This window comes from Coptis chinensis, chromosome 1 (genome assembly GCF_015680905.1).
Source record: "Coptis chinensis isolate HL-2020 chromosome 1, ASM1568090v1, whole genome shotgun sequence".
NCBI classification, from domain to species: domain Eukaryota; kingdom Viridiplantae; phylum Streptophyta; class Magnoliopsida; order Ranunculales; family Ranunculaceae; genus Coptis; species Coptis chinensis.
In genome coordinates this window covers 6,693,807-6,706,955 of record NC_141456.1, presented here as the reverse complement: position 1 = coordinate 6,706,955, position 13,149 = coordinate 6,693,807, and the positions used below count along the sequence as shown (strand labels likewise).

The window sequence follows — 13,149 nt, the reverse complement described above, 5'->3', positions numbered from 1 at the left end:
TATTGTTACAAAGATACAGAACGAACTGGTTTCCACATAAGTAGCAATTCGATAGTTTCAAAACTTGTAATCATACCGATCTGGATTTATAAACTAGTTTCCTGAGTTTGTTAAGGCAGTTCGAATTGTGGATGTTATGGAATGCATTGATTTTGCTTATGTCCAAGTGCTTGTACATATTGTTTTGTCATTTCGTCGTTGCAGCCTAAGGTTGTAGGTCTACAACAAATACAAAATGTAGGGGCTAAGAAGTCTAGGAGCTCGAGTGAGCGTGTTAGCTTATGAAAGTGTGTTGCTCACGTAGAGAAAGTGTTCTCGCTGAGTTGATCCTAGAGTTGTAGGTCATCAACTAGTAAGAACTGTAGAGGTAAGAAGCCTATGAGCTTGAGTGAGCGTGTTAGCTTAAGAAAGCATGTTGCTCATGGAGAGCGTTATCGCTGAGTTGATCCTAGAGTTGTAGGTCATCAACTAGTAACAACTGTAGAGGCTAAGAAGCCTATGAGCTCGAGTGAGCGTGTTAGCTTAAGAAAGTATGTTGCTCACGGAGAGCGTTCTCGCTGAGTTGAGCCTAGAGTTGTAGGTCATCAACTAGGAAGAACTATAGAGGCTAAGAAGCCTATGAGCTCGAGTGAGCGTGTTAGCTTGAGAAAGTGTGTTACTTGCGGAGAGCGTTCTCGCTGAGTTGAGCCTAGAGTTATAGGTCATCAACTAGTAAGAATTGTAGAGGCTAAGAAACCTATGAGCTCGAGTGATCGTGTTAGCTTGAGAAAGCATGCTGCTCGCGGAGAGCGTTCTCGCTGAGTTGAGCCTAGAGTTATAAGTCATCAACTAGTAAGAACTGTAGAGAGCGAGTTGTGCGTGTGTTTGGAGATTGTAATTACCAGCTTTGATACTAAAGAGTCGTTTATACATGGTAACAACAATAATAGTAAAAACATAATGGAAATGAAAAAGAACTTTATTGATAAAATTTCTTTAAAGAGTAAGTGTTCCATGGACGTGGTAATGCTTGACCATCCTGTGTTTTGATCCAAAAGGCACCATTGCCAACAACTCGCTCTACTATGTAAGGGCCTTCCCATGTCGTTGGTGCCAGTTTAGAGTCATCTTTAGTCTTTTTCAGGACTAAGTCACTAGGATTGTATGAATTTTTTAGAGTCTGATGATAAGATGCCACTCTGATGGTTGCTAGGATGCGGCATTCTTCCAGTAAGTCGACCTCTTAAGCCAGAACGGAGTCATTGTGCCCAAATTTAACGAGCTCTGACCGAGCCATGGTGACTGTCAGTTTAGTAGGAATAACGGCTTCCGTGCCATAGCATAGTGAAAATGGTGACTTGCCTATGCTAGAACAAGTTGTAGTTTAGTGAGCCCATAGGATGTTCTCTAACTGATTTGGCCATTGGCTTTTGTTCTTTTCAATCTTTTTCTTCAAATTTTCCAAGATTGTTTTGTTGCTAGCCTCTGCTTGACCATTGCTTTGGGTGTACTGGGGAGTGGAGAATGCATGAACGATCTTCCACTTTGCCAGAAACTCCTTGACTGTTTTTCCCTTAAACTGGGAGCCATTATCCATCACAAGTGTATATATAGGGTAGGCCAAATCTGGTAATGATGTGTGTCCATAGATGAAGTTTCTGACATGTGACTCTTTGACATGAGCTAAGGGGATTGATTCCACCCACTTAGTGAAATAATCAGTGGCAGCAAGGATGAATCTAAATCCGGTGCTTTTCTGTGGGATTAATGGTCCCATGATATCCAAGCCCCACATGTGAAATGGCCAAGGGCTGGCGATGTTGATTAACTCACGAGCTGGCTGGATGATATTGTGGCCAAAAGTTTGGCATTTGATGCATTTAAGTACGTACTTCTTGGCATCGACTTGCATTTGTGGCCAGAAGTACCCTTGGGAGATCACTTTGTGAGCCAAGGAGCGACCTCCAACATGATTCTCGCATTCGCCCTCATGGATTTCTACAAAAATCAACTGACCTTGTTTTGGGCTTATTCACCTCAAGTGAGGTCCACCAGCATATTTTTAGAATAGTTTGTTGTTCACTAGGCAGTAGTCGGCGTGCCTGATATTGAACTTGTCTGGCTTTGGTATGGTCTTCTGGGGTTGTGCCATGTTGGATGTATTCTATGATGGGTTGCATCCAGTTTGACTTATCTGAATGTCAGAGAGTGGGCACAAGTCGCTGATTGCCAGGACGTGCTCATCTTGATAAGCAGGTCGGTCCGTTACTTCGATGAGCAATTGTCTAGGGGCGCAGTTCGGTGTTTGAGTAGCTAGATAGGCTAAACTGTCCGCACGTGGCGATTCTTGTCATGCAAGAAGTGGTGTATGGTGGCTGTCTTAAAAGAAAGAAGTAACTGATAAACGATTTGAAGGTATTTAGAAAGGCTACCTTCATGGGTAGTGTACTATTTAGCAATTTGGCAAACAACCAGTTGCGAGTCACTAAAAACTTTAGCTTTGGACACTGAGTTGTAGTGCCGTTCTAAGTCCCATAATTAGAGCTTTGTACTCTGCCTCATTGTTAGAGGTCGCAAAATCGATGTGAACTGCTTTCTCAACCATAGTGCCATCTGGTAATACTAGAACGACTCCAATCCCACTTCCTCCGGGATTGCTAGAACCATCCACAAAGAGTGACAAGGCTGACTTGTCTGGCTGTTTGGTGGATGTGATATTTGTTTTTGGCTCCCAATTTAGGTCGTCGACAGGAAAGTTTGCTAGAAAGTCAGCAACAACCTGTCCTTTCTGAGAAGTGCGCGGGACGAACTCGATGTAATGTTCACCGAGTTCTTCTGCCCATATAGCCATACGAGTTGTCTTGTTGTCTTTGAGAAGGATCTTCTTCAGTGGGAGGTCGGTGAGTACTTTGAGTGGATGTGCTTGAAAATAAGGCTTGAACTTCTTTGCAGAGTATAGCAATGCGAGTACTGCTTTTTCAATGTAAGAGTAGTTTTTTTCAGCTGGTGTTAGCATCTTGCTTGTGAAGTAGATCGGCTTTTCTAATCTGTGGTCCTCTTTGAAGAGAACTGAACAGATAGCAAAGTCAGAGACCGTGAGGTCGAGCCCCAATGTTTCACCATCTGTTGGTTTTGCCAGGACAGGTGGTGTTGTCAGGTACTCTTTTAGAGTAGAGAATGCTTGCTGGCATTGGTTGCTCCATGAGAATTATTCCCTTTTTAAGAAGCTGCAGGAAAGGTCTGCATTTGTCTGACGCCCTTGATATGAAACGGTTGAGAGCTGCCACCATTCTTGATAGTTTATGTATTTGCTTATTTGTCTTTGGATCGGACATTTCCAAGAATGCTCAGATCTAGTCTGGATTGGCCTCAATTCCTTGTTGTGATACTTGATACCCAAGGAATTTTTCGGAGGACGCTCCAAAAAAGCATTTTTCGGGATTCAGCTTCATCTGAGTTTGACGTAATCTGGAGAACGCCTGCTCGAGGTGATCAACCACTTTCTTGTTCTTGACCACCATGTCATCTATATAGACTTCCATGGTGTTCCCTAACATGTCCTGGAACATGTCAGTGACAAGCCGTTGGTAGGTCGTGCCAACGTTCTTGAGGTCGAATGGGAGGACGTTGTAGTAGTAGATCCCTTACTCTGTGATGAATGAAGTTTTCTCTTGGTCTTATTCTGTGAGTGGGATCTGGTTGTATCCACTGTATGTATCCATAAATGACAGGAGCTCATGGCCACATGTCTGGTCCACGAGTCAATCGATTCTTAGCAAGGGGAAACTATCCTTATGTGTTTCTTGGTTAAGATTGGTGAAGTCTACGCAAAGGTGAACTGTACCGTTCCTTTTTGGGACTGCTACTATGTTAGCGATCCACTCTGGGTAGTCTACCTTTCTGATGAAGCCTACTTTTTTTAGTTTATTGACCTCATCATTAACTACTTTTTGAAATCTTAGGGATAGCTTCCTAGGTCGCTGACGGACTGGCCTAGCATTGGGGTTGACATTTAAATTATGACGTGCAATACTAGGATCTATACCAGGTACATTGATGTACGACCAAACAAAACGTCTTTATCTAATGATAAAAAGTTTACAAGCTGTGCCTTGAGAGTAGGGTCAAGGTTTGCCCTTACATAGACAAACTTGGGATCGTCCTCAGTCCTTAGGTTCACTCGCTCCTTTTCTTCTGTTTGAATTGTTGCTTTAGAATCTGAAATGACCTCAGTGGAGCTGGTCGCGAGTGATGCTTTGTCAATCTGAGGAATGGAGGTCTTGGCAATAGGAGTTGGTGCGACCTCTGTGGTTATGACAACAAGGGTGTCACACCCCAAATTTCAAAAAAATTAGAAAAACAATATTTGTTCCTAACTCTTCGATTTTCGAGGTGTGATGCACTCTCCACTTCCAAAAACCCATTATCCGTTTAACTATTCCAACAAAAAATTTTAAATAAACAAAAGTCCTCTTCATTACAAAAATTCACAAATAGGATTAAGTTACAAATTTCCTTTTAACAACTCTTTAATTATAATTACAACTGAAAATATAAAAAAAAAAAACATTGTCTCAATTGAAAATCTATTGCACCTCAAGGGAAAACAAAATATATTATGAGACGCTGAGAACCACAACGCCAACTTCTTCAACATGCTAATCCTTTCAAGAATCAATAAGGTTCATTTAGTTCCTCCAAGAGGTGCCTTATAAACTTCCAACGAGTAGCCCTAAAATACAAATCATTCTTATACATATATAATAATCAATAAGGCGTAGTTCCTCCACCCAGGTGCCTTAACTTCCAGGCGATACAACATTCTTAATTACAATAATTAAGAAAGTTCGCATTTTAGCTTCAAATCGTACTAGATCAACTGCATCTAATACCAAAATAACAAAACTAAAACTTACTTTATACTTACACTGGTGTAAGCCTAATCACAGAGTGGGTCACACCTACATAAATAATCAATTCAACCCACCCTTCTGTAAAACCATTGTGAATACAATATAACTTACAATTAATTATTTATTATATATTTAATGTACACTTTGATATATCATCACAATTATTATTTAAAGTTTCTTCAAGTGTCTCTAGAATCACATCGTCTCTATATCTTACCTAGTTTTCCTGGCTACCACAATCGCTCCCTAATGCCGAACATGTACATCAACATGCCTCCCCTCACGTAATGAACCACTCCATGCGTAATTACCCTAAGCGGGATATCACATACCGTAACCCCCACATCGTCGCCATTACGTGGGTACCGCCACTATTCGACATAAAATATCGCGCGTCTCGTTCTAATTTTGCGAACGAGATAATCAAGCCACTATTCGGCTACAATTGCCCTACACATGGGTCAATCAACATCTCATACACCCTATACAAGGGACAATCGTATCACATACGCCCAACACAAGGGCCAAATCACATGAGTTGTGGTAGCTAGGTTTTAGGATTTTTGTTACGTAATTTATTCAGGTATCATACATTAGTATCTCATAACCATTTCACTCTATCAAGTGTATGCCAAAATACATTATTGCACTAAACCACAATATTTAGAAATATCTCAATACATCATCTCATAACAAATTTCATTCTTTTACGTGCCAAATAAATTATTGCATTAAGCCCCAATCCCTTGGGAAATATCCACAAATATTATACTACCTCATAGTAGCATCTCACAAATATAATAATGGGGCGTTTACATTTATTTCTCAAAAATATCGCATTTAATAGATATCCTAACATATCGTCTTATTTAACATAACAACAAATTTCAGCATACCACATAATGTCACAATTGCTCAAAACGTACCGCATAACATTTTTATAGCGTTTTAGAAATATCATGTCTCTTAAAATTTCACTCTTGTCACATGTCCATAATTGCACAATGTCACCGTCAAATCCTTCTTAGATAATGACAAACTAGTTTATACAGGCTTCCACAACATTCTACCATTGGATTAGTCCATAATATTTAATATATAAAAAGTAACGCAATTAAACAATCAACGGTCAACAGCCAAAGCCCAAAACCAAAGCCCAAAAGTCTAAACAGCTTAAAGACTCAATCGGACCCATTTTAAATCATATGGACCCAGCCCAAACAAAAAAATAGAACTGGCCCAAACAAAAGAAATGAAACTGGCCCAAAGCACTAATTGGTTCGCCCAAAAACAAAAGAAATGAAACTGGCCCAAAACACTAATTGGTTCGCCCCAAAAACAAAAGAAATGAAACTGGCCCAAAACACTAATTGGTTCGGCCCAAAAACAAAAGAAATAAAACTGGCCCAAAGAAAACAATCTAACTTAGTTCCGCCCAAGCCCAACTAAGGTCCAACTGAGGTCGCCTTCCTCACCTCACCGCGGCCAGCTCCTCCACCATCACCACCTTCTTACCACGACGAACTTCCACTCGCCACCACTCCAAACCTAACCGAAAATAATCCCAACCAAAACCCCTACAACTTTAACAAATACAAAACTCCAATACCTAAACTTCGAAAATCACTCCCCAACCATATATCCGACCGCCATTAACGCCTCCTTCCAGCTTTTCAACAACACTAAACAAACCCCCCCCCACCACCACCACCACCAATCATCAATCAACCAACACATAACATAATATAACATTTCAAAATAAAATACCAACATAACAACAATTTCACAGTTCGAAAAGTATATAGGACAAGACGATGTTTGGGGCTTGCGCCTCCATTAATGCTCCTTCAAGCTTCAACAGCCCCATCTAATCGACCAACAACCAATATCAAACACTTAACCCTCGACATCAACCAACAAATTCAAAACCACAACAAAAAAGAGTTCAAACAAAAAATGTAGGACGATTTCTTTATTTTGGGCTTGCACGACACCATTTCATAGTTTCAACACTAGTTCCGCAAATCAATATACCCAAAGTTAACACTCTTTAACAATTCGACACGATAAAAAATATGGATAGGAGAATGAGCATAAAACTAAGGAGCGGAAACATTTGACAGTAAAGTCGTTTCTTTATGCATGTAAAAATTCTAGGTTTAGTGAATAAATAAAACAATAACTACTCACCTTCGTATCGCGAATAGTATATAGAAAAATGACGCAGATAATCCAATCATAAGCTAGCTACAAGATGCACAATCCGCTTTGTCTCCGTTCTTCGATCTTTGTGTTTTAACGGTTTAGTTCTAAAAACTTATTTAGGGTTTATGACAATATGGGTCCTGACTGGTGGAGTAAGAGGGGCCGGGGACCTCCTCCGTCCCGACCGGGTGGAGCAACAGGGGTGGGGCTACCCCGGGTCCCGGACCGGTGGAGGACTATTTTGACAAATCCTCTAGTGCTCTCCTTTGGCGTTTTGGGTTTGACCTCAGCGATTAAGTCTTTGGCCATCGTGGTGATGGTGAGCTCGCCCTTGGTTCGGATGGAAGCCCCAGCAAGTTTGTTCGCTGAGAGGATTTGATTGCAATGGTAAGCCTCGAGCTGGTTGCTGTGAAGCTCCATCATACCTCTGGGGTCAGGAAAGCGGAGTACCTGATGGAGTGTTGATGGTATTGCTTGCATTTGATGGATCCAGCGACGTCCTAGGATGGCATTGTAGGATGAATGGACGTCCAGAATGCTGAATCGCGTGGTGATGTTGACCTTGTCTTCTCGAGATCCAACGGAGACGGGGAGTATGATGTCGCCAATTGGATCAGCTCGAGAGCCATTGAATCCATAGAGAGGGGCTATTGGATCTATGAAGACTAATCTGGGTAGGTGCATCTCTTTGATGGTCTGATAGAACAAGATATCACATGAACTACCTGGGTCTACCAGGACACGTTTGACTGTCTAGTCGCTGATTTTGACGTGGACAACTAGGACATCATTATGGGGGAGGCAAACCTTGTTGAGATCGGCCTCCGTAAAAGGTATGTCGCCAACTGCGTGGGACAGGTGCTGCCTGGGAGGAGAACTAGTAGATTTCTTGGAGAGCGCCTGCGCGCCTCCTTTTTTCTCTAGTGGATGTAACAAAATCATCCTGGAACGTGATCATGTTGATCGTCTTGTCGTTATCTCTGTCTGATGAGTGTTGATGGCGGTCATGACGGGAGCGGTCACTAGGACGTCCTTCCTCTACGAGAGCGAGCTTGAACATTATGGCGAAGCTAGAGATCTGCTACGCCTTCTGGCCATGAGTTTATGGCGCAGGTCACCATCAACAATATTGGTATAATGCTTGATATGACCCGACTCGACGAGGTCTTAGAGGTAGTACTTGAGCCCCCAACACTTGTTGGTATCATGACATTTTGCTCTATGGAAGGCATAGTAGGGCTTATCTGGTCGATCCTCTGGCTGCCACACTTCAAGTCGGTAATAGGCAACTTTTTGATATTTTTCAGTATGTAACTAGGAGATTGGATGAGTACAACAAACTCTTGGCTGTTGGGCATTTTGTTTCCAGATTTCTGTCCTTGTTGTCTGGGTCATTTTTTTGAAGGTGGGGCGTCTTTAGAGATTGCTGCCAATTGTTGTTCTTCGGTGAGGCCTTGACATTTCAGGCCTTCTTGTAACTTGATATATTTGTCTACCCGAGCATATAGTTCAGACAAAGTTTCTGGACGTTCTTTCAAGAGCGATATGGAGAGCACACGGCAAGCATTGGTGAATGCCAATGTGGCAAATGACTCTTTACGACCATTCTCCATGCATAGCAGTTCGGTTTTGAACCGACCTAAGAAGGCGCGGATGGTTTCATCTTCGCCTAATGAGAGCTAGAAAAGTGAATCGAGGTTAACTTTTTTATGCTTGTTGTGGACGTATTGGCTAGTGAATAGATCGGTGAGATTCTCGAAGTTCTTTATCGAGTTTGGCTCGAGTGAAAAGAACCAATCAAGAGCGCCATCTTTCAGGCTAGCAGGAAACAAACGGCAGTGGAGATGGTCGAACTCCTGGGCACTATAGAGTGCGAGGCTCTGAATGTAGCGAGCCACTTGTTGATCGGGACAGGTGCTGCCATCATACATTACAAAACGTGGCTGGATGAAATTTGGAGGAGAGGGTTTACTCAGTACCTCAGCAGTGAAAGGGGAAGCACGATACGTCTTTAGCATCTTTTGGACGATCTGAGTGGTGTCCTTCTTGACTGCACTCTGATCTATTCTTTGCGATAACTTGTTAATATGCTGATTAACTTCGTTGATTCCGTCCTCTGCTATGGCACTAAGTGGATTTTGCGCGTCCACTTGTGCTCGCAATGCAACATTCTCTGGATTGTACCTGAGCAGGGTGATGTACTCGTTCATTGTACCTAGTTGACTAGCTAAACTCTGGATTTGAGCTTCGAGGCTTGTCATGCTTCGTGGGTAGGGCTGGAAATGGAGCGGGTTCGGGTCGGATCAGACTATATCCATGCCCAGATCCATTTTTTCAATACAAAACCAGATCCGATCCATGACCCGAATGGATCCAAAATGGCATACCATATCCAACCATTTATATAAATGGGATAATTCCAATCCAACCCGACTGGATGAAAATTGCGGACCACAAGTTCTCAATCACCTACGGTCTACAAACAAGAGAGACCTATTATTATTTGGAATATATATTAACAAAATTTTATATTTTGGATTCGGATCTAGGAGGATCCGAACCGTTTAGAGTAAAACCATATTTGAATCCGAATTAAAAATGGATAATCCATATCCGACCCATATTCTTATTCGGACTCATTATTAAGGTCCAAACCCGCTGAAATGGGTTTGATCGGTCGGATTCGGGTCAAAACCGCAATTTGATTTCCAGGCTATTCGTATTTGAGGGTTTTGCTTATGTAAAGTGGTTTCTCAAGAAATCGAGACCACAGACGGCGCAAATGTAAATGTGTTATTTAGTTTAGACTTTACAATATGTGATTAAGGTGGAGGAGATGGGGATAATAGATTGGAAAGACCGAGTTCGTTATGAGTGAACTGCTTGTGTATCTATCTCTCATTTCTGGGGGGAGAGTAGAATCAGGTCTGGTGTAGTTCATACTGAGGGTATTTATAGTTGTTGAACATGAGGATCCACGCAACATGTGTATTGAAAAGCATAGATGTAGGGTTGAGATTGAGAAGGAGTGTATGGTTGGTGTTGGTAGAAATTCTGTAATGATGGAGAGTGGTTACAATGGTTCGTATTTTGCGGTAATGGATTGTGTAAGTATGGCTTGGTAATTATTGCATCTAGCAGGTGCCGACTAGCAAAGTCGGTAAAATGATACCGAGGTCCGGGGTATCAAAGAGTTACCGATCTCATTTTAAAAACAAAGCCACCAAACAAAAAAAAAAAATTATTGCATCTAGAAGATGGATGATGTTATTAGATAGAACGTTCTGCGTGAGGATGTGTGAGCTAAGCCACTCTGGAGCGATCTAGTATATTGGATGCGCGAGCTGATGATGTGAATCGCTCTGAAGCCAGCTCAGAGAATGAGGGCATGAAGTCGGTATGGTATTTCCGTTATACTGGACACGTGCCTGATATTCCTGAATGAGAATATCACTCCCTCACACATGGGATGACAGAAACAATGGGAGATAATGTATTTAGAAACTGCAATTATGTCCACGATTGTGAGTATCTTTGTCGTGATCCATCGATGTGCGTTGATGTTTGTGGTTGTCCAACAAGTGAAATAGGTCTGGGAGGTTATTGTCAAAGCTGGAATCAGCAGTGTGATTTCAATCACAATATCTGCCGGCTGTGATTGCAATGGATGGAGAAAGACATGAAATGTGAGTTATGGTTAATTGAATATGGATGAATAATAGAAGGGGTTCTTTTTGGGGCATTTCTTTTTTGAAGTGTATTCTGTGTATCTAGTATTTCTTTCCCAGCGAGCATTTATATCTTCCAAGAAATCTGCGATCTTGATGAATGCCTGTGACGGCAAGAGCAAGCAGAGTATGACCTGATTTGCATCTTGCGAGTGACTGAATTAACAAATTAAAGTGTGACGTGCTCAAAACACCTGCGTGTTACATTTCACACGGACTGCGTGTCTGCGTACATGTCTGAGCTAAAACACGCCTATAAAATGTTGGTGTTGAGCTAAAAGGATTGCAAGCAACACAAAAAATTCCATCCAAAATCAAGTCACCATGTAATCAATCTAAAACATTCAGTAGTATATGTCTGTCTGAGCCCAGGTTCGAACTGGGGACCTCTAGTGTGTGAGACTAGCGTGATAACCGACTACACCACCCAGACAAGCTGTTCACTTTGTAAAACTATAATATCAAACCCTGATCCAATTTCATCCTTCATACGCAATTCACTCCTTTACATTGGGCTTTGGGCAGCAACAACTCAAATACTCAGTCAGCACGTAGGTGGAAAAAAGACAAGACCAATTTTTTCCCCAAGCCAGTAAACATGTTAAAGCACATTAACTAGAGACATAATTATTGTAAATGCAGTATCTCAAACTTTTCTTAAAGTGCGTTGGGTCTGGATGGAATGTAATTGAAGTCCAGCTCAAGATTGAGAACAAGAAAAAGCCCAAACCATAGACTCCAAGTCTTGAACCTTGACAAATGCATCAATTTTAAGTTCGACAAGTTTCGAGTAACATGTTTGAAGAAGCCCTGTGAATGACTGAAGGTGCTGTAGATTTTGTTTTTCTGGATTTCATAAGAAGAAGTTCACAGCATTCGGGTACTCAAAATGGTCTCACCATCATACGCTATATTGACAAAACGATCTCACTATCGTACCCTATATTCACGGGTGACCGGACTAAACTATTTGACGGTCCAGTCAAACTCTACAAAGAGTTTCTTGCGGAGTTGCAGGTGATTGAATTCATTTGTTCTTCATGCGTGTTTTCCTAGAAAATTTGAATCCCAGTGTGTCGATTTACTTAAGAGTTGGCTCCAATCAGTAAAATGGCTTAAATTCTTAAAGTCACAGAAGGGGTATCAATTTTATGGACATCATTGTCCTTTGTCATGTTGCTAATTATCATACAATAGTAGTGTTCTATAGCTCATACTGTTCAGTGAAAAGTGCAGCTAAAACCATAAGCAAACGTGCGCACAAACACAAGACACAGGTAGAATAATACAAGGAAACAGAGGTCCCTTTATTAATGGATCAACCAAGAGAAAGCAGACAATCAACTTGCTCTCATTGCATGTCCTGACTTCACTCAAATTTGGTGGTCTTGGTGAGTGGCTTTGGTTCACATTCAGACTAGGCGCCTCATTTCGATCTAAAAGATGGTTTGTTAAATATAGTGGGTCCTAAAATTTTGGGCTACCCGTTTTTTGATATTTTGGCAAGAGTAATAATCTACTGTCTAGTACTACTTCAAGCAATTATGAATGATCATGGATCCAATATTAGGTTTCAGTCCAGTATGTAGTTGCCACTTTTTTGTTAATATGACAGTTAACTGTTAGATTATTTGTAATGCAGTCAGCAGCAAGCTTAATTCCAGATTTTGGCATCAGAACATATCTAGCTACACAACCGCCTTCTAATGTATATGTGCCACTTCACCAAGAAATGTTGAGGAGACCTATATGACAGTAGTAATTGCTACAGGTTCAACGCTGCAGTGGACACATGGCAAACATGAACAATTAACTTAAATGACAACAACAGCCACAAGCCTAGCAGAATGACGAAAGATGTGAGTTTGACTTAATTCAATAGTTTAACAAGACTTATGGAACTTAAAATATATGATCTCCTTTAATCCTTTATCAGCCACATAATTAGTGGAATTATTAGACCCTCTAACAAGTACGTAAGCAAGTCTAATCACACGCGAAATTATTTACTCTAGAATGCACCTGCAGATTAAGAACTAGTTAAGTACGTACAAATCCAATCCACCGAGTAAACACGGATTACTAGTAGACGACAATATATATTGTATATAATGATTAAAAACAAAAATAAAAAAAAAAAATAGGCAAACAACATTTTTAATATTCTCAATGATCTCATATAAAATGGACTGAAGAGGAAAGATATGGATTGATTATATTATGAGAAAGATGGCGTTAGATGATGAACTTATCCCCTCACAGCCAAGCTGATGACCTCAAAAGAGAAACTATAAAGGGAAAGCATTGGTTTTATAGTGGAGAGA

General features: G+C 41.1%; 1 non-coding gene across 1 annotated transcript; it reads right to left on the bottom strand.

Annotated features, from left to right (window-relative positions):
* Positions 1-11,184: 11,184 nt before the first annotated feature.
* TRNAV-CAC (transfer RNA valine (anticodon CAC)) lies at positions 11,185-11,258 on the bottom strand. Its single transcript has one exon. It is a non-coding gene; the product is annotated as a tRNA-Val (tRNA).
* Between the last annotated feature and the right edge of the window lie 1,891 nt (positions 11,259-13,149).